Consider the following 27,813-nt stretch of genomic DNA (forward strand, 5'->3'; position numbering starts at 1 on the left):
TTGCACTTGGGGTTTTTGTTTGGTTGGTTTTGGTTTTTGAGATGGAGTCTCACTCTGTCACCCAGGCTGTAGTGCAGTAGTGTGATCTTGGCTCACTGCAACCTCCATCTCCCAGGTTCAAGCGATTCTCCTGCCTCAGACTCCCAAGTAGCTGGGACTACAGGTATGTGCCACCAATGCCTGGCTAAATTTTTTTTTAAGTATTTTTAGTAGAGAAGGGTTTCACCACGTTGGCCAGGCTGGTCTCGAATGCCTGACCTCAAGTGATTCACCCACCTCAGCCTCCCAAAGTACTGGGATTACAGGCATGAGCCACTGTGCCCGGCCAGGCTTGGGATTTTTTTTTTTTTTTTTGAGACAGAGTCTTGCTCTGTCGCCCATGCTGGAGTGCAGTGATGCAATCTCGGCTCACTGCAAGCTCCGCCTCCTGAGTTCATGCCATTGTCCTGCCTCAGCCTCCCGAGTATCTGGGACTACAGGTGCCCGCCACCATGCCCAGCTAAATTTTTGTATTTTTAGTAGAGACGGGGATTCACCATGTTAGCCAGGATGGTCTCAATCTCCTGATCTTGTGATCCACCTGCGTCAGACTCCCAAAGTGCTGGGATTACAGGCGTGAGCCACCGCGCCTGGCCAATGCTTGGGATTTTTGATGCTGCTGCTTTTGGATAGTCTGTCTGCTTCAGGGAGAAGCAGATTCAAGGTGCCCTTTCTGGCTGGGCACGGTGGCTCAAGCCTGTAATCCCAGCACTTTGGGAGGCCAAGATGGGCAGATCTTGAGATCAGGAGATCGGGACCGTACTGGCTAACACGGTGAAACTCCGTCTCTATTTAAAATACAAAAAATTAGCTGGGTGTGGTGGTGGGTGCCTGTAGTCCCAGCTACTCGGGAGGCTGAGGCAGGAGGATCGTGTGAACCCGAGAGGCGGAGCTTACAGTGAGCCGAGATCCAGCCACTGCACTCCAGCCTGGGTGACACAATGAGACTCCATCTCAAAAAAAAAAAGGTGTCGTTTCCACCTGGTAGAGGTGCCGTTAGTGTTACCTCTTTGTCAGCTGGTCTAACTCTTAACATTTCCTTTAATGTTTCTAGGGGCTCCACCTTTCATATTCCTATTGTCTTGAGCTCATTCTTGGCCAGACCCGGAAGATGAAGTCACAGATGCAAGTACCAGTATTTGATTCCTACTGCCTTTCAGAGTGCTCTGAACGTTGCACTTGGAGGCAGTTCCAAGGTTCATCATCATGTTTCAGAATTGGAGGTTTAAGCTCTTAGCCTCCTCACCGAAGATCAACATGGCAGAGGGAAACAGTAATGGACATGAGTCGTAGTAAGGTAACTGCAAAAAGGAGGAAGTGTTTTCTTACTCATTTTGTTTCAAGCTGCCTAACTCTTTAAAAAATGTCAACTGGGTAAAATATGGATAATTTTGGACTTGAAGTTCAAAATGCATATTAAAAATTCTATGGCAACCACTGAAAAAATAGAAATAGTGAATAACTACCAAACTAGTATCAAGAAAATTGAAAATTAAGGCTGGATACAGCCGCTCACACCCATAATCAATCTCACTGCTTTAGGGGACTGAGGTGGGAGGATCACTTGAGGCCAGGAGTTCTAGACCAGCCTGTGCAACATCGCGAGGCCTCATCTCTTCAAAAAGTTTTTAAAATTAGCTATCCAAAAAGTTTTTAAAATCTGGCGGCTAAGGTGGGAGGATCACAAGAGCCCAGGAGTTCAGGGCTGCAGTGAGCTATGATTGCACTACTGCACTCCAGCCTGGGTGACAGAGTGACACCTTGTCTTAAACAAACAAAACAGAAAAATGAAAAATTAGAAAGGAAAACTCTTCGTCCCCAAAAATGCAAGGAAGGATAAGTATTTAATTTCTCTTCACTGAAAGACACACAGAATAAAAGACAAGCCATATAACTGAGCAAAGATATTTGGGATATGTATGACCCCAGGACTAGTAGGTATAACATATAAATAACTCCCATCAATCAATAAGAAATCAGTTTATCCGGCAGAAAATGGGCCAAAGACACAAAGTGACAGTTCATAGAAAGCAATCCAAAAGCAGTCCAAAACCCCAGAGAGGCATGATGTTATCAGTAACCAGGGAACTAATTGCAGATTACTAATTTCCACTTCAGAAAGACAAGAGTTTAAAATTAAAGTCAGAAAATGTTCTTCTCTTTTTTTTCTTTCTTTCTTTCTTTTTTTTTTTTTTGAGACGGAGTTTTGATTTTGTTGCCCAGGCTGGAGTGCAATGGCATGATCTCGGCCCACTGCAACCTCCACCTCCCAGGTTCAAGTCATTCTCCTGCCTCAGCCTCCTGAGTAGGTGGGATTACAGGCATGCGCCACCATGCCCGGCTAATTATGTATTTTTAGTAGAGACGGGGTTTCTCCATGTTGGTCAGGCTGGTCTCGGACTCCCGACCTCAGGTGATCCTCCCACCTTGGCCTCCCAAAGTGCGGGGATTTTAGGCATGAGCCACCGAACCTGGCCAAGGGATTTATTTGCTTTTAGCTTGTCCACAATGGACTTTGTGGTACCCATGTAATATGCTTAAATGTTTTGCCCCAGGAGTCTTGCCCATGTGGACTGGATCAGCAGGCTCCCTTAGTGTCTGACTTTTGCTGGGGTTCAGAAAGAGGAGGCCTCTCAGGAAAACAGAGGGCAAGAGGTGAAGGAAATTGTGGTCACATTCCCCAGGCTCCTCCCTCCAAGTAACGTTGAGCCAGCTGTTCCTGCAGCTGTCAGCCACAGCTCATCAGGCAGCCCCTTACTGCAGCTCTCCTGGCCACATACTCCTTCTTCCTTCAGGCCAAGAAGTGGAAAAGACTTTCTGCCAGTGCTAGTCCCTGAGGCCTCTACACTCCTTGTTGGTTTTCCTATTTAGGAAAACCTGCTCCATGATTGCAAATAGTGTTTTTTTGTTTTTTTGTTTGTTTGTTTGTTTTTAGTTTTTTTGTTTTTTTTTTTTGAGATGGAGTCTTGCTCTGTCGCCCAGGCTGGAGTCCAGTGGCGTGATCTTGGCTCACTGCAAGCTCCGCCTCCCGGGTTCACACCATTCTCCTGCTTCAGCCTCCCCGAGTAGCTGGGACTATAGGCGCCCACCACCACGCCCGGCTAATTTTTTATATTTTTAGTAGAGACGGGGTTTCACTGTGGTAGCCAGGATGGTCTCGATCTCCTGACCTCATGATCTGCCCGCCTCAGCCTCCCAAAGTGCTGGGACTACAGGCATGAGCCACTGCGCCCGGACGCAAATAGTGTCTTTATTAAACTCTGCTCAGATTAACCAATTTGAGGATGGCTTTTCTGCTGTGACTCCCAGATGCATACACAAATACTTCCTCCCACATCCTGCCCTCAGTGTGTATGGTATAGACTTTTTGATAGTACTGGTGGGCTATGACAAGATGCCCTCTCTCTCCTCAGGGGCCTGAGGTTATAATTGTGTCAAGAGGGGTTTCTTGACCATAACACTGCTGACATTTGAGGCGAGGTTCTTTGTTGGAGAGAAGGTGGTTTTCCTTTGCATCACGGGATAAGTAGCAGCACCCCAGCCTCTATCTGCTGGATGCCAGTAGCATTCCCCACCCCAAATCTTGACAATCCCAAATGTCTTCAGACATTGCCAAAGAAAAGTACCTTCAGGGCAAAAATTACTCCCCCCCCCCGCCAACTGCCGCACTGCCCCATTTGAGAACCGCTGGTTTAGATTGTAGGAGATTCTCAGTGTGTTGCAGATAAGATTGAGGTTGAAGGCTGATGCCAGGTGTAGGGACCAGGGCTCTGACTCCTCAGAGAGCACGTAAACCATGAATCTACCCTGTAGTTGCTGTGCCCAAATTCATTGCCATGCCAGGAAATGAGCTTACCACATTGACTGTTGAGGTCATGCCAGCCCCAGCATCAAAAGCGAAGGAGTGGGTGTTACAGTTAAAATTTCAGGAGGGGACTTGGTCCTCCCTGTTGCTTCTTCTGACACCTGCGTCACCACTTTCTTTTTCACTTTTTTTCTTTATTATTATTTATTTGTTTGTTTGTTTATTTTTTTGAGGTGGAGTCTCACTCTGTCTCCCAGGCTAGAGTGCAGTGGCCCAATCTCTGCTCACTGCAAGCTCCACCTCCCGGGTTCACACCATTCTCCTGCCTCAGCCTCCCAAGTAGCTGGGACTACAGGCACCCACCACCACATGCGGCTAAATTTTTGTATTTTTAGTAGAGACGGGGTTTCACCATGTTAGCCAGGCTGGTCTCAATCTCCTGACGTCGTGATCTGCCTGCCTTGGCCTCCCAAAGTGCTGGGATTACAGGCGTGAGCCACTGCGCCTGGCCTGCATCACCACTTTCTTGATGTCCATGTATCTGACATAGTTTTCCAGACAGCAGAGCAGCAGATCCACAGGACACAGTTGGGTCAGAGACATAAAACGCCATGCCTGTGAGTTTCCCATTCACCTCAGCCCGTGCTAACAGAGGTTCAGATGCAGGATTCCTGCAGTAGATGGTGAAGGAAGAGAACAAAGAGCTCAGAGACGTCAGCACACTTGAGGGGACATATTAAATAAGGCCACACTAGGGGCCCAGGACACATGAAGGCCACTGAGAGAGGGCACCCGCATTGCTGAGAAGTTTAGTGGTGACTCTCCCCTGCAGACAGCACCAGTGGTAGAAAAGCCTTTTACAGACCTAAATGCAGTCATTCAGTCATTCAACAAACATCCAGTGGGCATGTACTATGGGCCATGTGGACTGGAACAGTCAGAAGGATACGAATCCCATTTTACAGAGGTGAACCTGAGGCCCAGGAAGGTGAAGCCACTTTCCCAAGTCACATGGTGATGGCTGGGATGGGGACCGGCTCCAAAGCCCACACCCTTTAGCCCACATCCAGAGCTCTGTGCAGACATCCTACCTCCTGCTTAGGGCAGAGAGTGGGCTTCAGCGGGGCTTCCTCTGTGTCTCTTCCACTTCCACACTCCCGGCTGCAGTCCATTGTTCACTCATTACTTTGTTCACCAGAGATTCCATGAGCACCTACTCAATGCCAGGAATGAACCAGGAGGCTAGAGACTGCTGGAGGATAGACAGATAGACAGACATCTAGGGAAAGCACGATGCAGGACTAGGTCTTCAGACACTCGCTCTAGTCCAGTTTGCATGCAATTGGTTATTCATTCCATGAACATGACGAAGCATTTACTGTGCACCAGCCTCAAGAGACACAGAGACAGTTTCTCTTCATTGCTACAGGGCTGGTGGCACACAAGTAGGGCTGGTGGCACACAAGTAAGGTCCCTGCAGTGGTCACATAGATGGATTTTCATGATTGTTGTACACACAAGCACACATAGGCCTATTCTCCAGTTTATCAACAGACACATCCATGCACATCCATGCACATGTATTCACAAGCTTCCATGCTCACTGTACAGTCATCTCCTAACCATGGGCACACAGGACAGCTTCTGTCTCTCTCTGTCTATGCCTGTCTCTGTCTCTGTCTCTCTTACACACACACACACACACACACACACACACACACACACGCACACACACACAGAGTAGCTCCCCCTTAAATGAGGGGAATACTTTCCAAGCCCCCCAGTGGATGTCTGAAACTGTGGATAATACTGAATCGCCCTATATACGATGTTTTATCCTTTGTATACATGCCTATGATAAAGTTTAATTTATAATTAGGCACAGTAAGAGATTAATAACAATAATGTCAACAATTATAACAATATACCTGTACTGTAATAAAAGTTACATGAATGTGCTCTCTCTCTCTCTCAACATCTTAATGTTCTATACTCACTGATAGTTGGATGGTGGTTGACTGCAGGTAACTGGAACCTTGTAAAGTGAAACCATGGATGAGGGGGACTTGTACACCCACATGGCTCCCTGATAGCCATGGAGATGACAGGACCCTGGAATGATAGAGATCAGGTGGCAGCACTCATCCTAGTGAGTGGCAAGGTGGGAGCGGCTCACAAGACTCATGGAGATGATTAATAGAATGTAACATCCTGAGTGCAGAATAGATGGGCCACCAACAAGGGTCCACTCCATTTGTACCATTAAAAACATTAAGGATGGGCTGGGCATGGTGGCTCATGCCTGTAATCCCAACATTTTGGGAAGCGGAGGTGGGAGGATCACTTGAGGCCAGGGATTCAAGACCAGCCTGGGCAACATAGCCAGACTCCATCTCTACCAAAAAGTTAGAAAAATTAGCTAGGTGGTGTGGTGTGTGTCTGCAGTCCCCGCTATTTGAGAGCCAAGGTGGAAGGGTCACTTGAGGTAAGGAGTTTGAGGCTTCAGTGAACTGTGATCAGGCCACTGTGTTCCAGCCTGGGTGACAGAGTGAGACTCAGACTCCAAGAACATCAAAAAAAAAAAAAAAAAAATAGAGGCCAGGCGCTGTGGCTCATACCTGTAATCCCAGCACTTTGGGAGGCGGAGGCAGGCAGATCACCTGAGGTCAGGAGTTCAAGACCAGCCTGGCCAACATGGTGAAACCCTGTCTGTACTAAAAAATACAAAAATTAGCCGGGCATGGTGGCAGGTGCCTGTAATCCCAGCTACTGAGGAGGGTGAGGCAGGAGAATCACTTGAACCCAGGAGGCGGAGGTTGCAGTGAGCCAAGATCATGCCACTGCATTCCAGCCGGGGGGACAAGAATGAGACTTCGTCTCAAAAAAAAAAAAAAAAAAAATTAGGATGATCAAGAGACAGAAGTCAATTGTCCATATAAAATGTCACAATCCCTTGGCTGTTTTGTGGATCCAGAACTCCTTAACCTAAGGAGAGACCAAATCCCCAAGGGAAAGGAAGAACAGCAACCCCATGGCAGGTGTGTAAAGTGATGATTCCCTTGGTCTTTGCCCAAACACACAGCCACTTGAACTGTCCTGACACCCAACAGAATAGCACCACGATCCACTCTTTCCACAGCACCACAATCCACTCTTTCCACAGTACCACGATCCACTCTTTCCACAGCACCACGATCCACTCTTTCCACGGCACCACGATCTACTCTGTCCACGGCACCACGAGCCACCCTTTCCACGGCACCACGAGCCACTCTTTCCCACGGCACCACGAGCCACTCTTTCCCATGGCACCACGATCCACTCTTTCCACAGCACCACGATCCACTCTTTCCACGGCACCACGAGCCACTCTTTCCACGGCACCATGATCCACTCTTTCCCACGGCACCACAATCCGCTCTTTCCATAGCACCATGACCCACTCTTTTCATGACACTATGCCAACTGGATCAGATGAGCCCAGAGCAGCTGGTTCTCTGGATGCCTTGATAAGAAAGCCTCCACTTTCTCATCTTTTCCCCCTGCTTAGGGAATGAAACCTGGAGACTGGACAATAAATGCTCAGCTGGGTTACAAACTCTTGCTTACAAGGGCTGCCCTAAATCACAGTGTGCTCAAGGTAATAATTGGTCATCTTGTGTAGCAAAAATTCACCCACCACAGGTACCAGGTGAATGGAGCAAACACATGCCATGTTGACTCCCTGGGAACAGATAGTTCCCTTCAAGTCAGCGAAACCATCACTGCAGGTCATGGCTTATAGAGAGCCCCAGCCCTGGGCCCGGAGAATCACTTCTGCATGTCAACTCTACCACTTCAGACCAACAGTGTCGGAAAGATAGCAAGGACAGAAAAGCACAGGAGCCAATGGTTCAGGACCTGTAATACAAAGGGCGGGGCAAGGGAGGTTCATGTTTCAATGTCAAATGATCTAATACAAACTGGAGAAAACAGCTCACCAGGACCTGTCTCCAATTCTTCCCCTGGTGCAGCCTAAATGTCCCATGCCGCTCTCCACTGGGGGCCCCAGGGACTCCTCCTCAACCTCATGTATATTGTATTTTCTTTCTTTTCCTTTTTTTTTTTTCAAGATGTAGTTTTGCTCTTGTTACCCAGGCTAGAGTGCAATGGCACGATCTCTGCTCACTGCAACCTCTGCCTCCTGGGTTCAAGCGATTCTCCTGCCTCAGCCTCCTGAGTAGCTGTGATTACAGGCACCCACCACCACGCCCAGCTAATTTTTGTATTTTTAGTAGAGATGGGTGGGGGTTTCACCATGTTGGCCAGGCTGGTCTCGAACTCCTGACCTCAAATGATCCACCTGCCTCAGCCTCCCAAAGTGCTGGGATTACAGGTGTGAGCCACCATGCTGGGCCTAGACTGCCATTTTCTAAGCAGCCTTCCCTTAGTGTTTCAATGAACTTCTGATTGAATGCTAATTTTCAAGACCTCGGCAGAAGTGAGTACTTTGGGAAAATATTGCTCAATGAGCTCTGGGGAAAGGAGGAGCAGCACCACATTGTAGTAGGATGAGCTGCAGACAAAACTCCTCAGACACCGGATTAAAGAAGGAAGAGGTTTTTATTCGGCCGGGAGCGTTGGCAGATTTCGCGTATTAAGAGCCGAGCTCCCCGAAGACGGAGCTCAAGGGTTTACAACTCTAAGGGGTTCCACGTGAAAAGGTCGTGATAGATTGAGAGCACATGTGGTTAGAGTTGGTGGAGGGGTGGGGGAGTTAATCTTTTAACCTCAGGTCTGGTCATCAGTGGTACCGGCTGGTCTTGCCATTGATTTCATTCCTATTGTTTTTCAACTTTTACTTCCTCCTCCTCTTCAGAGACAGGAGACAGTAAGAGAAATAGCTTCTCTCCTCAACACAGCAATTATTGAAACAATTCTCACAGGAGCTATATCAAGCTGGGGTGATTGTGGTCTTTGGAACCAGAAAGACTTGGATTTGAGTCATGACTCTACCCTTCACTAGCTGCATGGACCTGCATGCGTTATCTAATTTATTGAAGTCTGTACTTTTCTTCTTTTAGGCAGTGGACAAAACTTTTTTTTTTTTTTTTTGTATTTTTGAGATGGAGTCTCACTCTTATCGCCCAGGCTGGAGTACAATGCCACAATCTCGGCTCACTGCGACCTCCGCCTCCGGGTTCAAGCAATTCTCCTGCCTCGGCCTCCCGAGTAGCTGGGATTACAGACACCCACCACCATACCCCAGCTAATTTTGTTTGTTTGAGACGAAGTCTGGCTCTGTCACCCAGGCTGGAGTGCAGTGGCACGATCTCGGCTCACTGCAAGCTCCACCTGTAGCTGGGACTATAGGCACCTGCCACCACGCCCGGCTAATTTTGTGTTTGTATTTTTAGTAGAGATGGGGTTTCAACGTGTTAACCAGGATGGTCTTGATCTCCTGACCTGCTGATCTGCCCACCTCGGCCTCCTAAAGTGCCCGGGATTACAGGTGTGAGCCACTGCGCCGGGCCCAAAGCACTTTTTTATAGCACCGGGTTTTCTATTGGGTTTAAGATTGTTTCCTCTAGGGCTCGCACAGTCTGGGTTTGAATTCTGGTTTTCCATGGCCTTGGGCAAGCTGGTTAATGTTTTGTGCCTCAGTTTCCCCACTCGTAAAGTGGGGCTGGGGAAAAGCCGTACCTCATAGGCAATATTAAGTGAGTTCATGAACGCTGCCTGGCCTGCGATAACCACTACCTAGACATTAGGTAGGTTTACATACACTGGTTGTTTACCAAGATACAACAGCATTCAAGTTATTTTCTTCCAGAGTCCACCGGGAATGTAGAACCGGCCAGCTCTCGTCCTCAAACAGTTCCTGCAGCCTCCCGTTATCTGTGTGGGCAGAGGCGGGAGTGTGGGTGTGTGGCCTGCCCTGGGACAGGGATGACGAGAGAGCATGTGCTTGTGTCCGGAGCTGTCCCCTTCCCTGCTCAGGGGCCACCAAATATGTCCATGGTCTCGGCTGCCTGGTCAACGGCCACCCCGGGCTGCCGTCTCCTGGCCAGACCTGGAGCTCACAAGTTAATTTTAGAAATGACTGGTCGACTCAGCTGCTGTTATCACATTGGCCGAGAAGGAGGGTGGGGGGAGGACGGGCCGGGGAGGGGCAGTAAGGGAAGGGATGTGTGTCGGTGTGTGTGGAGGGGGTGCTCCTCCGCTCCTGCTTTCCCGGCTTGGTGGGGTCCCTTCGCGGCCACCCGGGGAGACGTCTTAGGCAGTCGTGGTTCCTGTGATCTGTGTCCTCTTTGGAGAAGGTACTATTGGGCTGGGTTTTAGACGGGCACCTTGCGAGCTGATCGGCAAGTTTTAATTTTCCGGAATGTGCTGCTGGGGGCTGCGGTGGCAGGCCTCCGGTCTTTCGGTCTATTTTAGGCCTTTCTGGTGTTGAGAGCTTCCGAGGCCTGATTCCTTTGCTGGTTGCCCATGCTGCTCACTTTGAAAACCAGAGTGTTTCTGTGGAAGGATTTTAGAACAAAATGCTGGGGCAAATGGGCATTTTTAAGAATCACTCTCCTCAGGCCCCAGCTGTTCGCTAAGAATTTTTTTTTAATGTGTTTGGAGTCATGAGTTAATCTCCACTGTGAATCTTTGCCCGCAGACGTCAGGGTTTATATTTTTCCTCAACTACCAGTAATTTCTGCTTAACTGGTATTCAGTTAGGGTCAGGGAAGAGTTAGGCTTCCCCTTTCATGTTTCCAACCCTGTTGGGTCGAAACGTTACTTTTAATGTTCTTTTTTAAACTGCAAATTAAGCATGTATGAGTGTTGGGGGAAGGGCGATGGAAGTTCATGGCCGAAGGTTTCAATTTCATGCCACCTTCCTTGAGCTCTGAGGGAAGGTGTCTTATTTGGCTCCCGGGTTAGCAGGCATTTCTTTGAATGAAGAAGATTCACAGGTCTCAGTGGCCCCGTAGTGGGGCAGAAGGGGGCTATGCTTTGACATGGAGCTCTCTCCCAGGAGACCAGAAGCCCTCACCAGCTACAGCCCTCTGGGCTGCTGCTTTCCTGCAGCTTTCCCATGGAGGAGGCCAGGGGTGGGGAGGTCTGGAGTAGGGAGCCCAGTCAGCTCCCAGTCGCCTCCAAGCTGCCCAGTCTGGCCTCAACCCGCAGGTGTGGGGTCCTGGGCTTCTATCCTGTAGGGCCTGGAAAACAAGGCTGTTACTTTCACTTTGTGGCGGTCCAAAAAGATGCTGCCTCATTCAGTGCACCAGCTCATGGAGGCTGAGTGTCCACTAGGGCTTCTAGACTCCAGCAACCATAATGGTTCCCTTGGGTGCTGTACCCATTGCTGACCTAAGTTCTATTCTCCTGTGCCTGGGTACCATGTCCAGTGTGTACCATGGGAAAAGAGAGGGGTCTATATACTCTTAGGCTATGCATGAGTTCTAGAAAATAATAGTGGAGAGGAGAGAGAGAGAAAAGAAGAAAGAGGAGGAGGAGAAGGAGAAGAAGAGAAGGAGAAAGAGGAAAAAAGGGAGGAGGAGAAAGAGAAGAAGGAGGAGGAGAAGAACAGCAAAGGAAAAGGTGAAAAGAAGAGGCCAAGGGGTGGAGGAGGGAGGAGAAGGAGGAAGAGGAGGAGGAGAGGGAGGCTCCTGGTCTCCTGGCTTTTGAAGGGCTGCATGTTACCAATCAGCAAATACTTGGTGTCACCTGCCTCCAGGCCTTGTCACTTTGAATATCCTAGTTTGGACTCTGTAACCTTGGATGAGTCCTCTCCCCAGTCAGAACTTAGTTTCTCCTTCTGAAACCTGAGGGGGCTGGGCTAGACCACCTCTGAGATCTTTCCTAGGATTCAGCATCCAGGAAGGTGTTTCTTGAACTGACGGTCATTGACGACCTACCCCTCAGACTCATGTGGGGCAAGGGATGTGGTGGGGGTCGGGGGGTGTTTTAAAATGCAGGTTCCTGGGCTCATCCTAGACCTGTTGAACAGTCTTGGGGGAAGAGTCCCAGAAATCCACAGATTTTAAACCTCACAGGTGGTTCTGGTGCCCACCCAAATTGGAGAAGAGCTTTTCCTTTGACCCGAGCTAACCAAACCACAGAAGGCTGTTGCTCAGCACCTGCCCTGTCAAAACTCATGGAATTTCCATGTTTCACAAACAAGGAAAACTTGCACAGCACTTTATTAGGGTCTGACTATTGCAAAGATTTTATTGGGCAGGTGTGGCTCCAGGGAAAAGATCAGGACTTTCTGTGACATTCTGAGGTGAGAATGGAGGGCCCCAAAGCTGAGCAGAACCACTTCCAGGCCCAAGATAGGGACTTGGGACTGCGAGCCTACAAGGTTATGGTGAGATGGCCCTTCGCTGGGTCCTGGTAGATACAAACAACAGTCTGAATGGCCCATTTGAAGCACATGGTTAGCTGCTGTGGTGTGTGACATATCTTTAATATTTAAACAAAGCGGCCGGGCGTGGTGACTTGTGCCTGTAATCCCAGCACTTTGGGAGGCTGAGGTGGGTAGATCAAGAGGTCAGGAGATCGAGACCATCCTGACTAACACGGTGAAACCCCATCTCTACCAAAAATACAAAAAATTAGCTGGGTGTGGTGGTGGGTGCCTGTAATCCCAGTTATTTGGGAGGCTGAGGCAGAAGAATGGCATTACCTGGGAGGCGGAGCTTGCAGTGAGCCAAGATCACGCCACTGCACTCCAGCCTGGGTGACAGAGCAAGACTCTGTCTCAAAAAAAAAAAAAAAAAAAAATTAAACAAAGTGAAATTAAATTATTTGAAAAATGGAGGAGGTGGGTTTGAGACCAGGGAGAATGCCCTCCCCTCCAGAGTGCTCCCAAATCCAACCCCTCCTATTGACAGGTGGTGCAGCTGAGGCACAGAGAGGGAAAGCCACTTGTTCAAGGACACACAGCCCTGCAGCAAGAGCACTGGGCTAAGATCAGCCCCTGCTGCCATGGCTAGTGTTCAGGGACCAACCAGGTGCTTCTTATGTTAGAAATAATAAATCCACCATATTATCCCCCCACCAAGACCTTAAGGAAAGGATAAACCTCAGCTCTTGTTTGAATGGGGGCGGCAAAAATAAGTTGCATCTTATTTTATTTTTATTTTGAAACAAGGGCTGGCTGTGTCACCCAGGCTGGAGTGCAGTGGCACAATCTTGGCTCACTGCAACCTCTGCCTCCCAGGTTTAAGCCATCCTCCCATCTCAACCTCCTGAGTAGCTGGGACTACAGGAGTGCACCACCACGCCCAGCTAATTTGTATACTTTTTGTAGAGACGGGGTTTCACCATGTTGCCCAGTCTGGTCTCGAACTTGTGAGCTCAAGTGATCCACCCACCTCAGCCTCCCAAAGTGTTGGCATTACAGCCGTGGAACCACTGCGCCTGGCAGAATATGAACTTTATTACACAAACAAGGGCCTTGGACATCAAGGTAGAGTTCTTTCTCTCTGACACACACACACACCACATTCAGTATGAAGGATCCAGAGACACCATTAGCTTCATATGAATCTCTCTCCCACAGCATGACTCATCCAGCTTCATCAATTTCCCTATCTGCTTCTTTTTCACTGTGTTTCTCCCTGATGCTGATTTACTTTTAAGAATTATAGTTTCTGACAACAGAGGAAAGATCCTCAAGAATCAGCAAAGTGAGTTTACCACTTGGCCAGTGCTCATGCGTAGGGTAGCAGGAATTTCACGGTTCAGGGTTTCAAGCGAATTTTTCTCTGCCTGTAAAAGACGGAATGCATTTTCAGCTGTTTCTTGGGTACCAGCTGGGGTTTGAGTTTCAATTTCATGGAGGGCAGCTGGATTAACTGCTGTGTTGAGGGAGAGATGCTTGCTTGATGGGATTAAATGTGTCATTCACGCTTAATATTCCAGTGAGCTTGGGTGTGAGCTATTAGCCCCATTTTACAGGCCAGGAAGTAAGATTTGGAGCCTGGAGTGACCCCAGGTTATGCAGGGTGAAATAAAAGCAGGACTCAATACCTTCCTGCTAGAGACTGTTCAGCCTAATGTGATAAACAACATCTGCTGAGATAATAAATTGTGTGGCATTGTTTCACAGGGACAGATAAGAAAGCTTTTTCACATTCATTACCTCATTTAATCCACTGATGATCAAGGCAGGGTAGCGATACAGTCCCAGCTTTATAGAGGAGGAAACTGAGCATCAGAGAGGTTTAGTGACTTGCTTTGCTGCTTGTTTTTCTGCCAACAGTGGATGACTCGTTTTTTCAGTTCTTTCTCTGTTACATCTAGTTAGTATTCAAAGCAAAGATGATGTTACCCTCTTCTCTTGATGCTCCTTCCCATTTGGCAGGATTTTTCCAGACCAGGGTTCTAGACCAGTGTCAGCATAGACACTATTGACATTTGGGTTGCATATCTCTTTGTTATGGACCTGTCATGTGCTTGGAAAAATGTGTAGCAGCATCCTTGCCCTTGACCCAGTAGATGCCAGTAGCACCTCCTCTCCAGTTGTGACAACCCCAAATGTCTCTAGGATGTTGCCAAAAATGTCCATTGGTGGGCGCAATCACTGCTTGGTGAGTTCTGTCCCATAGAACTTTCTGTGATGATAGGAATCCTCTGTATCTGTGCTGTCCAACATGGTAGCCATGAGCCACATGGCTCATACAACTGAGATGCTGAATTTTTGATTTAATTTAGTTAGAATTCATTTAAATTTAACAAGCCACCCGAGGCTAGTGGCTACTGTATTAGTAAAGCTCTAGGTAGCAACACAGTAGTGGATAGAAAATTAGCCCTTTGAGGCCAAGCACAGTGGCTCATGCCTGTAATCCCAGCACTTTGGGAGGCTGAGGTTGGCGGATCACAAGGTCAGGAGATCGAGACCATCCTGGCTAACATGGTGAAACTTCATCTCTACTAAAAATACAAAAAAAAAAAAAAAATTAGCCGGACGTGGCGGTGGGAGCCTGTAGTCCCAGCTACTCTGGAGGCTGAGGCAGGAGAATAGCGTGAACCCGGGAGGCGGAGCTTACAGTGAGCCAAGATGGCGCCACTGCACTCCAGCCTGGGCAACAGAACGAGACTCCATCTCAAAAAAAAAAACAAGGAAAATTAGCCCTTTGAGGGAACACTCAATCCCTAAAATCAGTCAGGGGAACCTGTTGTCAAAAGTCTAACCAGCTTCTTGCTTCATTGTGGGCGGGAAACACTAGGCTGGAAATGGCAAATACTTGGCACAGGTTCCATCCCTAGCCATTCCTACATCCGTGGCAGACATTGCTAGTCAATCACAGCACTCTGTCTTGTTCAGCCGAGGCATAGCTCAGAAAGTTTCTCAATACAACACCCCGGGCAGCCCCCAACTACAGATCACTTGATGCTGGCAGGTGAAAGAAACATTATTGGCCATCCTGGCACTCGGCCACGAGGCCCATCTGTGAGGTCCAGCATCTCATCAGCCTGTAAGAGTGGCCTGATGACTCACCAGGCGGCCAGGCGTGTGTGGCCAGCCTAGGTCAGTGGAGCAACCATGATTCAGAGAGGGGAGAGCCAATGGACTGGAGGAGCTGAGATTTTTTTTTTTTCTAATTTCTCAAAGAAACACCCACTGCATGATTTAGCAATGGAGGCTGGCAGGGTGTGGGTGGGGCTACTGGCTGGTCAGCCAATATGCAAGCATTTGAAGATTTTAATCTGCCTGCGACTGAATCTGAGTCAACTGGGGACATAGCTGTTGCAAAGGACATGGTAATAACGTCAGTAATGGCTCACTGGCCTACGGAGCATCTAGTACTCAAACCGCTTCGTGGGCAAGAAAAACTGTGTCCCTGTTTGACAGATGGAGGAGTTGGTGACCTGAGAGGTTTGACAACAGGGATAGTGAGGCCCCCACTTAGATCTAAGACTTCCAGGGCTGTTGTGGACCCATGGAAGTGAGGGAAGCCTGCTGCATGTACCCTGGTCAACCCTTTGCAGAGTGAAATGTCCACTTCTGTGGCAGAAGGCAGGTTAGAAAAGTCCCAGGAGGCAATGAACATTGTTCTCAAGAAACTGGGAGCCATGTCCCCTGAGAAAAGGCTGAAGGCGACAGATGAGAAAACTGGGGGCAGATTCCATCATTTCAGTTGGAAAAGGGGTTAACCTCGTTGTTTGTTGTTCTAGAAAGCGGAACTGAGGCCACTGTGTGGCTGTCCTGGGGAGGTAGCTCTCTGAGAAGGAAGAAAAAGTGTCAGACTTTACTCACTGGGACATGAGGACCTTGGTTCTGCTATTGCCGCTGTAGGACCTCCAGAAAGTCACTTCCCTTCCCTGGTCCATGAATGCCAGGATACAGGAGAAGTAGGTTGAATGGCTTCTGAGGGCCTTTTGGAGCTCTGATTCCAAGGAAGAAACACAATTAGAGCAGACTCCAAATGTCCTATGTGTTAGTGAGCTCCCTGTCAATGGACATGACCAAGAGGGAACTCGTTGACTCTCTATCCAGGAAATTCCCTGTGAAATGAGCTGGGTCTCGGGGTTTCTCCACATGTAAAGGCCCCAGGTTCTGATGCTAAGGGGCATTTCTGGCAGCCTCCACACCTGCTGCTCCCTTCCTGCCATTCTTCTTCATCTCCCCACCCAACCTGCTTTTCTCTTCCTTCCTCTCTCCCTCTTCAACATTTCACTTTCCCTTCATCAGCCTTCGTGCCCTTGTTTCTCACTCATTCCTCTCCCCTTTCTCACCTTCGTGTATTGTTGTGAGCATGGCCTGAATCCCTGGCTATAGCTGGCTGTGAGACACCCTTACCTTGACTAGGGAGAGGATCTGTGTGCTGGGCAAAGTCCCTTTTCATTATTGCCTGGCTTTTTGGCCACCAAACTCCAGGCTTGGGTGAAGTAGGCTGGACTTTGTATGAATCATGAGTCTCTCTTGTCCGTTTATCCTGTGGATGGCAATAGATAGCAGTTATGCACGATTCCCTCCTTCCACATCCAGGGCAGACATTAATAATCAGTCAGAGCACCCTTCTTCCACTGAGCCCAGATAAAAGATCAGAGTTGGCCAGGCGTGGTCGCTCACGCCTGTAATCCCAGCACTTTGGGAGGCTGAGGTGGGCGGATTACGAGGTCAGGAGATCGAGGCCATCCTGGCTAACACGGTGAAACCCCGTCTCTACTAAAAATACAAAAAAAAAAGTAGCCAGGTGTGGTGCCTGTAGTCCCAGTTACTCGGGAGGCTGAGGTGGGAGAAGGGTATGAACCCGGGAGGCAGAGCTTGCAGTGAGCCAAGATCGTGCCACTGCACTCCAGCCTGGGCGACAGAGCAAGACTCTGTCTTAAAAAAAAAAAAAAAAAAAAAAGCTAGAGTCCTTCCCATATAACCCACGAGGCAGCCACTATCCGTCTATCAGGATTGATATGTGAGTTAAAACCTACTTCCCTGCTGACTGTATCAGTCAAGGTCCCACTAGAAAACAGCACACTCAACTGGTATCCTGGAGAGCCTTTTTCACGAAAGAACTCTCCCAAGAAATGTGTGCAGGGTTAGCAGAACCAAAAAAGCATGTTGAAGCCCTCAGAGATAAGCAGTGGTCAGAATACCTTACTAGCCTTGGGGCTGTATGAGACAAGAGAGAGGAAGGGTAATTTAGAAACACGGAGATAGCTGGAGTTGTTGGACAGGGACCACTTGAAGGGGGATGTGGTTGTAGATGGAGAAACACAGCAATTGCTAAAACTAGGGCCTGATACAGAGAGAGAGGGGGGTAGAGTGGGAACTAAATACCCTGACCTCTAGTTCCTCTCATATGCAGGTTCTCCCAGAGCCTTCCATTGACCAAACAAGGGGAAGCCAGAGACCAAGAGAGCCTGGGGGTGGGGAGCACAATGCCTAGTGGTAAGCTCCTGGGGCACACAGCAGCCTACCTTGGAGAAGGCATGCCACATGGATGTCAGAGCAGGTAGTCCCGTTCCCATTACTCGGTCCTCTCCTGGGAAGTTATTTTCCTTCTTGGGGTGAGGCAGCTGTAAAGTCAGGGCTATAGTAGGGTGCAGAGGGCTCACTTCAGTGGGGCCATTTGAGGAGTTTAGGAAAAAAACTGTTTACCAAAGTCGGCACAGAATGCAATGGTAGCGTTAAGGTGACAGCCAGCAAATGACAGCCCACCGCCAGATCCAACTCTCTGCCTGGTTATAAAAATAAAGTCAAATTGAAACAGCCATGCCCATTCATTTACGTACTAAGTATGGCTGCTTTTGAACTGCAAGGGAGGAGCTGAGTCATTGTAACAGAGAACCTACAGGTCTGAATGCTCGGAAGGTTTCCTATCCGGCGCTTTACAGAAAATATTTGTGGCCGCCTCCCTTAAGGGATGCTGCAACACTTTGAAGATAGCAACAGTGGAGCTGTTACTTTCCTGGGCCTGACGAGGGAAAGTATATATCAGAGGAGGGAGCTGCTGCTGCAACAGGACAGGGGAGAGAGTGGAGAGAGCAGCCTGAAGGCGCCTTTGGAAGACGGAGGCACGCAACCCATGGTCATCCAGGAAGGGAGAGTGAAGACACAGATGCCCTCTGATCTCCCACTAGTGGATGATTCCCATTAGCTGAACCCACCTGGAAGATGGAAAGCAAGGGAGTCCATTGAAAGAGTCCACAGGGTCAGCATCCAGACATAGAGCAAGGTAGAAGAGACAGAGGGGAATCTGAAGGTGGTGTCTTCAGTTCTTCCAGCATCCTTTTTTTCCCTCTGTGTCTGGCCTCCGATATGACCATCAGAGAAACCAGGTGTCAGGCAGTCAGATCATTCCTGCTGAGCATCTAAGCTCCAGGCTGGTGTTCTCAGTGGCCAACCCCTCTGCCTGCCTCCAGGAACCTTGTGGAACAGCTGAGCGATTATGTGCTTACACTCACCAACCAGACTATGGTCAAGATAGAATTCTAAATGAAGATCGAATTGATAAAGAACCAAATAGTGACCTAAGCCTCGTGGCCAGTGGAGGGGAGGGCAGGTGACAAGGGTGTTTGGGTGGAGGCTGCAGGAGGCTGTCATAGAATACTGCAGGGTGACATTGGCTGTCACCCTCAGGCATGGTGTCATGGAGGAAGGTGGCCCCACTAGCACATGAAGGATAGCAGAGTCAGAGCCAGGAAGGAGAAGGAAACAGCTTTTATCGTGAAGCTGCCATGTGCCAGGCACAGTGGTGGCCCATGCTGGGAGGCCAGTGTGCTGAAGTGGCTGTGAGCTCAGCCTCTAAAGTCAGACCATCTGGGTCCAAAAATAAGCCCCACCACCTCCTGGCTGGGAGCAAGACACATCCCCTCCCTCTGCGTGTGTGTCCTGAGGTAGAGTTACTCAGAGAATCCACCTCTTTGGATGGAAAGAGTAAATGATGTGATCTACTGAAGTTCTCAGTATTGAGCAATGCAGAAATCCTAGTGGTACCATTATCCATAGCCCTGATTTTGTCGCGTCCCCTGCTGCACGGGACGAGGGGCAGAAATCTCACAGTGGAACAGAAAAAATACAGGGATTTAGGCACTTAGGTTATCTTCACCTCCTCCTGTGTGATCTTGATCCAATTTGTTAACCTCTCTGATCCCAACTACCACACACCCTGTGCTGTGACTAACACCAAACAGATGATAAGTAAATACCAGTGCCCCCTGCACACCCTGCCCTACGAATGTACCTACTTGAGCCAGCTTCCTAGGGTTCCACAGCTTGCCACCAGGACATAGGGCACCTCTGAGCCTTGGCCTGGCACCCACAGATTGGTCTTCTCTTATCATCACTGATGTGGAGCTTTGATGCATGTGTGGGAGGAGTCAGGCACACCTGGGGGTAAGTCTCACCTTGGCTTTCTTGCTGGGGGACCTCAGCCAAGTGTCTCAACCTCTCTGAGTCTCTGTCTATTCTATGGGAGTGATGCCAACCATGTAGTCCTATTGTGGGATGCAATGTGATCATGGATTTTTTTTTTTTTTTTTTTTTTTTTTTTTGAGACAGAGTCTCTCTCTGTTGCACAGGCTGGAGTGCAGTGGCGCAATCTCAGCTCACTGCAAACTCCGTCTCCCGGGTTCACGCCATTCTCCTGCCTCAGCCTCCCGAGTAGCTGGGACTACAGGCACCTGCCACCACGTCTGGCTAATTTTTTTATTTTTAGTAGAGACGGGGTTTCACCTTGTTGGCCAGGATGATCTCAATCTCCTGACCTCGTGATCCACCCACCTCGGCCACCCAAAGTGCTGGGATTACAGGCGTGAGCCACTGCGCCCGGCCTGATCATGGATTTTAATATAATGAAATTCCAGGTCCAGTAAGAATGTAAGGGTCATGGGAGAGTTTAGGAGTAAGGACCTATATCAGTGCTTGGCACACAGTTGATTCTCCCTAAATGTTTGGTGAATTGTCTTGTGCTGGGTCCTGGGCTGGGGTCTTCAGGTCGATTTCAACCGTGGAGTCAAGGGAAAGTGAAAATCTGACTGAGAGAGGTTACCAGGGATCCAGCACATGCTTGATGTATGGCTGTCCTCTCATTGCACGGCTAGGAAAACTGAGGCTCGGAGAGTTCCCTGGGGTCTCAAAGGATGTGAACTCAGGCCCTGATAAACATGCTTCCCCGTTATGTGTGGATGCAGACAGCACAGGGGGACATCAGAAATCTCTGCCCACAGACTTGTTGCTCTGTCCCTTCTCAGGCCCATTTCTAACTGTCCATTCATTCATTCATTCATTCACCTACTTATTCATTTGACAAATATTTAATTTTTATTTTATTTTAATTAATTTTTTAAGAGACAGAGTCTATTACTGCCACTTGGGCTGGAGAGCAGTGGCGTGATCACAGCTCACTGTAGCCTGGAACTCCTGGGCTCAAGTGATCCTTCTGCCTCAGCCTCCCGCATAGCTGCAAACCACAAGCGTCTGCCACTACACCTGGCTAATTAAAATTTTTAGACATGGGGTCTCACTATGTTGCCCAGACTCTTCTTGAACTATCAGCTTCAAGTGATCCTCCTGCCTTGGCTTCTGGAAGTGCTGGTGTTTCAGGTGTGATCCACTGTGCCTGGACTGACAAATGTTGATTGAAAGCTAAGTATGCGCTAGGCACCGTGCTAGGCTCTAGGACTACAGAAGTGAATAGAACACATGAAAGTTCTGGCCCTCATTGGGGCTATGTTCTGGAGGAGGAGTGGAGTAGGATTGGGAGTTAAGCTGCAATTTAAATAGGGGGTGAGCACAGGCACATTGAGAAGACTTTAAGTAGGTGATGATGTGAGCCACACAGAAGGAAAAGCATTTGAGGCAGAGGGAACAGCATGTGCAAATGCCTTGAGGTGGGAATGTGCCTGGAAGGGTGTATCCTGGAGGTCAGTGTAATTGACAGGGAGGATAGAAGGGGAGAGTCGCTAGGACAGGTGGTCATGGGTGGAGGGGGGGCGCTATAAAGACTTGGAAATGTATTCTACGAGACAGGTGCTATGTTACAACTGGACATTGTGGGGTGCAGGGGGAAGCCTTGAGTGTCCCATGGGACCACTCAGATCCAGTATGTGTATGTGGAAAACAGTTTCAAGTCATCTCCTGGCTTTGGGGCTGCCTTTTCTCTCCCCAGCCTCTCTCCCCTCTAAGGATAGACTTGAGATCTTATACTGTGAATTCCAAGTGTCTATGGCCGCCTCATGGGCTTAAAACAGCAGTTGACGAGGCAGGTGTATGTTTTGGGCCTGGACTGGAGTGTGGCGATAAGAACATTTGCTTAAATTAAGGCTTGACAAAGCCTCCCCGGCGGGATTGGCTCCTGGCCCTGGGTCAGTGGAGCTGGCCCAGGGCCTCTGAGGGGCAGGACATGGGGGGTGAGGCCCCACATGGAGTTTCCTCCCATTGTCCCCTTCTGCTAAGGCCCTCTGGGAAGGTTGGCAGCCCCAGGGCTAAGAACAGCCCCTGTGACAGCCAGGACTCCCCCTGGAGCCCGAAGCTGAGGGTGATTCTTGGGAAGCGGCTACTGACGTGGCCAGGCCTGGGCTGGAGAGGAAGGCGGGTGGTGGCGGCCAAAGCAGCCACCTCACGTCAGGCCTATTTATAACTCAGGCTTTGCTCCTTACGCATGGAGCCTGTGAGTCACTCGGGGGCCTCGCCAGTGTCTCCCAAGACGGGAGGGGAGGTTGTCTTTCCTTCCCCGCTTTCCCCCAGCCCCTCTTCCCTTTTCTCCACCCTCCCAGCTTCCTGTGCCTTTTTTATTTTATTTTATTTTAACCTTATTTTATTTTATTTTATTATTTTTGATACGGAGTTTCGCTCTTGTTGCCCAGGCTGGAGTGCAATGGCTCGATCTCAGCTCACGCAACCTCTGCCTCCCAGGTTCAAGTGAATCTCCTGCCTTAGCCTCTCGAGTAGCTGGGATTGCAGGCATGCACCACCACGCCCATTTAATTTTGTATTTTTAGTAGAGATGGGGTTTCTCCATGTTGGTCAGGCTGGTCTCGAACTCCCGACCTCAGGTGATCCACCTGCCTCGGCCTCCCAAAGTGCTGGGATTACAGGCGTGAGCCACCACGCCCGGCCACCTTCCTGTGCCTTTGGAAGCTGGAGATCTGATATAATTTGGATGTCTGTCCCCTCCAAATCTCATGTTGAAATGTCACCCCCAGTGCTGGAGGTGGGACCTGGTGGGAGGTGTTTGGGTCATGGGGGCAGATCCCTCATGAATGGCTTGGTGCCCACCCTGGGTTAATCAGCGATTTGTTCACATGAAAGCTGCTTGTTTTGGCCGGGTGCGGTGGTTCATGCCTGTAATCCCAGCACTTTGGGAGGCCAAGGCAGGTGGATCACGAGGTCAGGAGATCGAGACCATCCTGGGTAACACGGTGAAACCCCGTCCCTACTAAAAATACAAAACATTAGCCGGGCGAGGTGGCGGCGCCTGTAGTCCCAGCTACTCCTGAGGTGAAGGCAGGAGAATTGTTTGAGCCCGGGAGGCGGAGCTTGCAGTGAGCCGAGATGGGGCCACTGCACCCCAGCCTGGGCGACAGAGCAAGATTCCATCTCAAAAAAAAAAAAAACCAAACAAACAAAAAACTGCTTGTTTAAAACGAGTCTGGTGCCTCCCTCCCCTCTCTCTCTTGCTGCCTCTCTCATCATGTAATGCCAACTCCGCTTCCCGTTCTGCTGTGATTGGAAGCTCCCTGAGGCTTCAGTGGATGCAGGTGCTGGTGCAGTGCTTCTTGTACAGCCTGCAGAACTGTGAGCCAATTGAAGTTTTCTCTTTTTCTTTTCTTTTTTTTCTTTTTTTTTGAGACGAGTCTCACTCTGTTGCCCAGGCTGGAGTGCAGTGGCATAATCTCGGCTCACTGCAAGCTCCACCTCCCGGGTTCATGCCATTCTCCTGCCTCAGCCTCCCGAGTAGCTGGGACTACAGGTGCCTGCCACCATGCCCAGCTAATTTTTTGCATTTTTAGTAGAGATGGGGTTTCACCGTGTTAACTAGGATGGTCTTGATCTCCTGACCTCATGATCCGCCCACGTTGGCCTCCTAAAGTGCTGGGATTACAGGCTTGAGCCACCGTGCCCAGTTGAATTTTTTCCTTTATAACTTACCCAGCCTTAGATATTCCTTTATAGCAACACGAAACAGACTAATGCAAAGGCCCACACTGTGGGAGACTTTTTCTTAAGATAAAGACTTGGCTGTCGGCACTTGGACGTGTTTCTGTGACCTCCCATTGGGCATGTGATCTCATTAGAGCCGAAATGTTCCTCCTTGGATCTTTGGATCCTGAGATTTCCTTCTTACAGGACTGTGTAGGCATGCTGAGGTCTCAGCTAGTGACATGCTGATAGACGTGGAATGGCTGGCTCCCAGAATAAAAGCCCTGATTTGTAGCATTTGCCAATTTCTGTGGCGTAAACACTCCCATCGCTGCCATTAAGTTATGAATTGGGCTTTGCTGAATGCAGAGTCAGGAAGAGATGTTCACCAGGGACTCTCAGAAGATGATGAGTGGTGACTTCAGCACAGCAGCGGGGCCCAGCCAGCTCTTGGGCTCACCAGCTTCCAGGATGTGAAGCTGCCTAAGCAGCCTTCATCTCGTCATCTCAAAAATGTACCACTTCTCTGTATTGGGAACATTCCATGTCCTCCTGCTATCTATTTGAAACAATATATTATTGTCGGCTGGGTGCAGTGGCTCACGCCTGTAATCCCAACACTTTGGGAGGCCGAGGCAGGTGGATCACTTGAGACCAGGAGTTCAAGACCAGCCTGGTCAACAAGGCAAAACCCCGTCTCTACTGAAAATACAAAAATTAGCCGGCCATGGTGGCATGTGCCTGTAATCCCAGCTACTCGGGAGGCTGAGACAGGAGTATCACTTGAACCCAGGAGGCGGAGGTTGCAGTGAGCCGAGATCACGCCACTGCACTCCAGCCTGGGCAACAGAACAGGACTCTGTCTTAAAAAAAAAAAAAAAGAAACTATATAATATTATTGTTAACTGTAGTCATACAGTGCTATAGAACACTAGAACTTACAAAAGCTTAACATGCACCTCTTATATGGCATACCATTATACTCTAGGTATCAGGCAGGGAATGAAAATGCATGTCCATTCAAGACTTTTGCATAAAAATTAATAGCTGTTTTACTTATAATAGCCACCGCCTTCTCGTCAAGTCACTGAAGGGCAGCTACTTCCAGGCTTACAAGGCCTTAAAGAAGTCCTGGTCAGGCCAGGTGCAGTGGCTCACGCCTGTAATCCCAGCACTTTGGGAAGCCGAGGGGCGGATCACAAGGTCAGGGGTTCGAAACTAGCCTGGCCAACATGGCAAAATCCCATCTCTACAAAAAATTAGCCGAGTGTGGTAGCACGTGCCTGTAGTCCCAGCTACTCAGGAGGCTGAGGCAGGAGAATTGGTTGAACTCAGGAGGCGGAGGTTGCAGTGAACCGAGATAGCACCATTGCACTCCAGCCTGGGCAACAGAGCAAGACTCCATTTCAAAAACAAAAACGAAAACAAAAACTGCTGGTCAGCAGTTGCTCTGACAGCTGGGATAGGGGGTGGGTGTCTCTTAGGTGGGGTCAGTGAAGCGTTGCTCAGAAGGCTTGGCCAACCAGGGCTAGAAGTGAGAAAAGCCAAAGGGGGAAGAGACACATTCTTCCACTAAAGACCACTTCTACTAAGACCTTGGTATATTTCCTCCCACTTGATTTTCTACAGGAAGCCTTTTGTTGTTCATTTTGGACAGCTTTGGTGTGTGCAACATTGTACTCAATCTTACTCACTTTACAAGCTGAGACAAGCACCTTCCAATGTTTCTGCAAGTGTTTCCCAAACAATTCGCATACACTGCAGGGGTGGGGATGTGGACAAGGATATAGTCACTTTGGAAAATAGTTGGAAAGTTTCTATGTTGTTCTATGTTTGCTCGTTTGTTTGTTTTTGAGACCAAGTCTCACTCCATTGCCCAGGCTGGAGTGCAGTGGCACCATCTTGGCTCACTGCAACCTCTGCCTCCCGGATTCAAGCAATTATCCTACCTCAGCATCCCAAGTAGCTGGGATTACAGGTTCCGGCCACCACGCCCAGCTAATATTTGTATTTTTAGTACAGACAGGGTTTCGCCATGTTGGCCAGGCTGGTCTCGAACTCCTGACCTCAGGGGATCCGCCTGCCTCGGCCTCCCAAAGGGTTGGGATTACAGATGTGAGCCACCTTTCTGGCAGGAAAGTTTCTTTAAAAAAAAAAATTAAAGATAAAGTTATCATACTACCCAGCAATTTCACTCAGAGGAAGCTACATGGCTTTGTAGCAACATTATTCATAGTGCCCCTAAAGTGGAAACAGTCTAACTGCTCATCACCTGTTACATGGATTAAGAAGAAAAAAAAAAGAAAGCAAAAACCGGTCTAACCATGCAACAGGAATGCAATTGAGCAACAGAAAGTAATGAGGGGCTGACACACAGGAACATGGATGAATGTCAAAAACATTACGCAAAGTGAAAGGGGTCAGAGGTAAATGACCAAGTACTTTACAATTCCATTATAGCGAATGTCCAAAAAGGGCAAGTTTATAGAGACAGAGACAGAGAGTAGATTTGTGGTTGCCTGGGGCTGAGGGAGGGAACAACTAGTGACAGTAAATGGGCATGAAGAGAAGAGTTTTTTGGGGGGGTGATGAGAATTTCTTTTCTCTTCTTTTTTTTTTTTTTTGAGATGGAGTCTCGCTCTGTCACCCAGGCTGGAGTGCAGTGGCGCGATCTGGACTCATTGCAAGCTCCGCCTCCCAGGTTCACGCCACTCTCCTGCTTCAGCCTCCTGAGTAGCTGGGACTACAGGCGCCCGCTACCACACCTGGCTAATTTTTGTATTTTTAGTAGAGACGGGGTTTCACCTTATTAGCCAGGATGGTCTAGATCTCCTGACCTTGTGATCCGCCGGCCTTGGCCTCCCAAAGTGCTGGGATTACAGGTATGAGCTGCTGCGCCCGGCAGGAGTGATAAGAATTTCTAAAGTTAGCCGGGCGCGGTGGCTCAAGCCTGTAATCCCAGCACTTTGGGAGGCCGAGACGGGCAGATCACGAGGTCAGGAGATTGAGACCATCCTGGCTAACACAGTGAAACCCCGTCTCTACTAAAAAATACAAAAAACTAGCTGGGCGAGGTGGCGGGCGCCTGTAGTCCCAGCTACTCGGGAGGCTGAGGCAGGAGAATGCCGTAAACCCGGGAGGCGGAGCTTGCAGGGAGCTGAGATCCGGCCACTGCACTCCAGCCTGGGCGACAGAGCGAGACTCCGTCTCAAAAAAAAAAAAAAAACAAGAATTTCTAAAGTTAGATTGTGGTGACAATTGCACAACTCTGTAAATTTATTAAAAATCATCAAGTTGAAACTTACAAGGGATGAATCTTATGACATACAAATTATACCCCAATATAGCTGTTTAAAAACAAATACCCAAAGGATTATACAGCATTCTACTATAAAGACATATGCACACGTATGTTTATTGCAGCACTGTTCACAATAGCAAAGACTTGGAACGAACCCATATGCCCATCGATGATAGACTAGATAAAGAAAATGTGGCACAGGTACACCATGGAATACTATGCAGCCACAAAAGAGAATGAATTCATGTCCTTTGCAGGGACGTGGATGAAGCTGGAAACCGTCATTCTCAGCAAACTAACAGAGGAACAGAAAACCAAACACCACATGTTCTCACGCATAAGTAGGAGTTGAACAATGAGAACACATGTATACAGGGAGGGGAATGTCAGACACCGCAGCCTGTGGAGGGGTGGGGGACTAGGGGAGGGACAGCATTAGGAGAAATACCTAATGTCAATAATGGGTTGATGAATGCAGCAAACCACCATGGCACGTGGATACCTATGGAACAAACCTGCATGTTCTACACATGTACCCCAGAATTTAAAGTATAATAAAAACAAAGAAAGAAAAGTTGTAACTTTGGCTGGGAAGTAACAGGTGTAAATAAACAAGGAAATACATTAATAATATGGAGATAGGGCAAGTAAAAACAATGCTTGCTAAACACTGTTTGATGGATTCATACTGTTACTGCGAATTGGATGTACTCTATTTGACATTCTCTAGTTATTGGACATCGTGTCTGCTCTTTCAATGCTACAGTCAGCATGGTGATGAAATGTTCTGGTTTAGGATTACTTCCTCAAACTTGTTTCCCAGAAAAGGGCTTTCTAGGTCAAAAGTTATGACAATTTTCTAAGGCTCTCAATATGATGACAAATTATTTCTTCAAGCATGGGACAGATGGAGAGCTACGGTTTCCTGCCCTCACCTCATCTCCCAACTATGTTACCAAGGACTCCCTCTACAAAGAAAACCCCATGATTCATGGTGTTAGAAGTAAGAATAGTGGTTTCCCGGCCAGGTGCGGTGGCTCACGCCTGTAATCCTAGCACTTTGGGAGGCCGAGGAGGGGCGGATCACGAGGTTAGGAGTTCGAGATC

The 27,813-nt window shown here is 48.8% G+C and overlaps 1 protein-coding gene across 2 annotated transcripts in view; it reads left to right on the forward strand.

Annotated features, from left to right (window-relative positions):
• The first annotated feature begins 9,994 nt into the window (after nucleotides 1-9,994).
• MYO18B (myosin XVIIIB) overlaps nucleotides 9,995-27,813 on the forward strand; it is a 300,037-nt gene continuing 282,218 nt past the window's right edge. For both annotated transcript variants that reach the window (XM_033233057.1, XM_033233058.1), the window contains exon 1: nucleotides 9,995-10,143. The gene's annotated coding sequence lies outside the window, so the exon portion shown is untranslated. The remainder of the gene's footprint in view (nucleotides 10,144-27,813) is intronic.

The sequence above is a fragment of the Trachypithecus francoisi genome, unplaced genomic scaffold (genome assembly GCF_009764315.1).
Source record: "Trachypithecus francoisi isolate TF-2019V2 unplaced genomic scaffold, Tfra_2.0 Lachesis_group14, whole genome shotgun sequence".
Lineage (NCBI taxonomy): Eukaryota > Metazoa > Chordata > Mammalia > Primates > Cercopithecidae > Trachypithecus > Trachypithecus francoisi.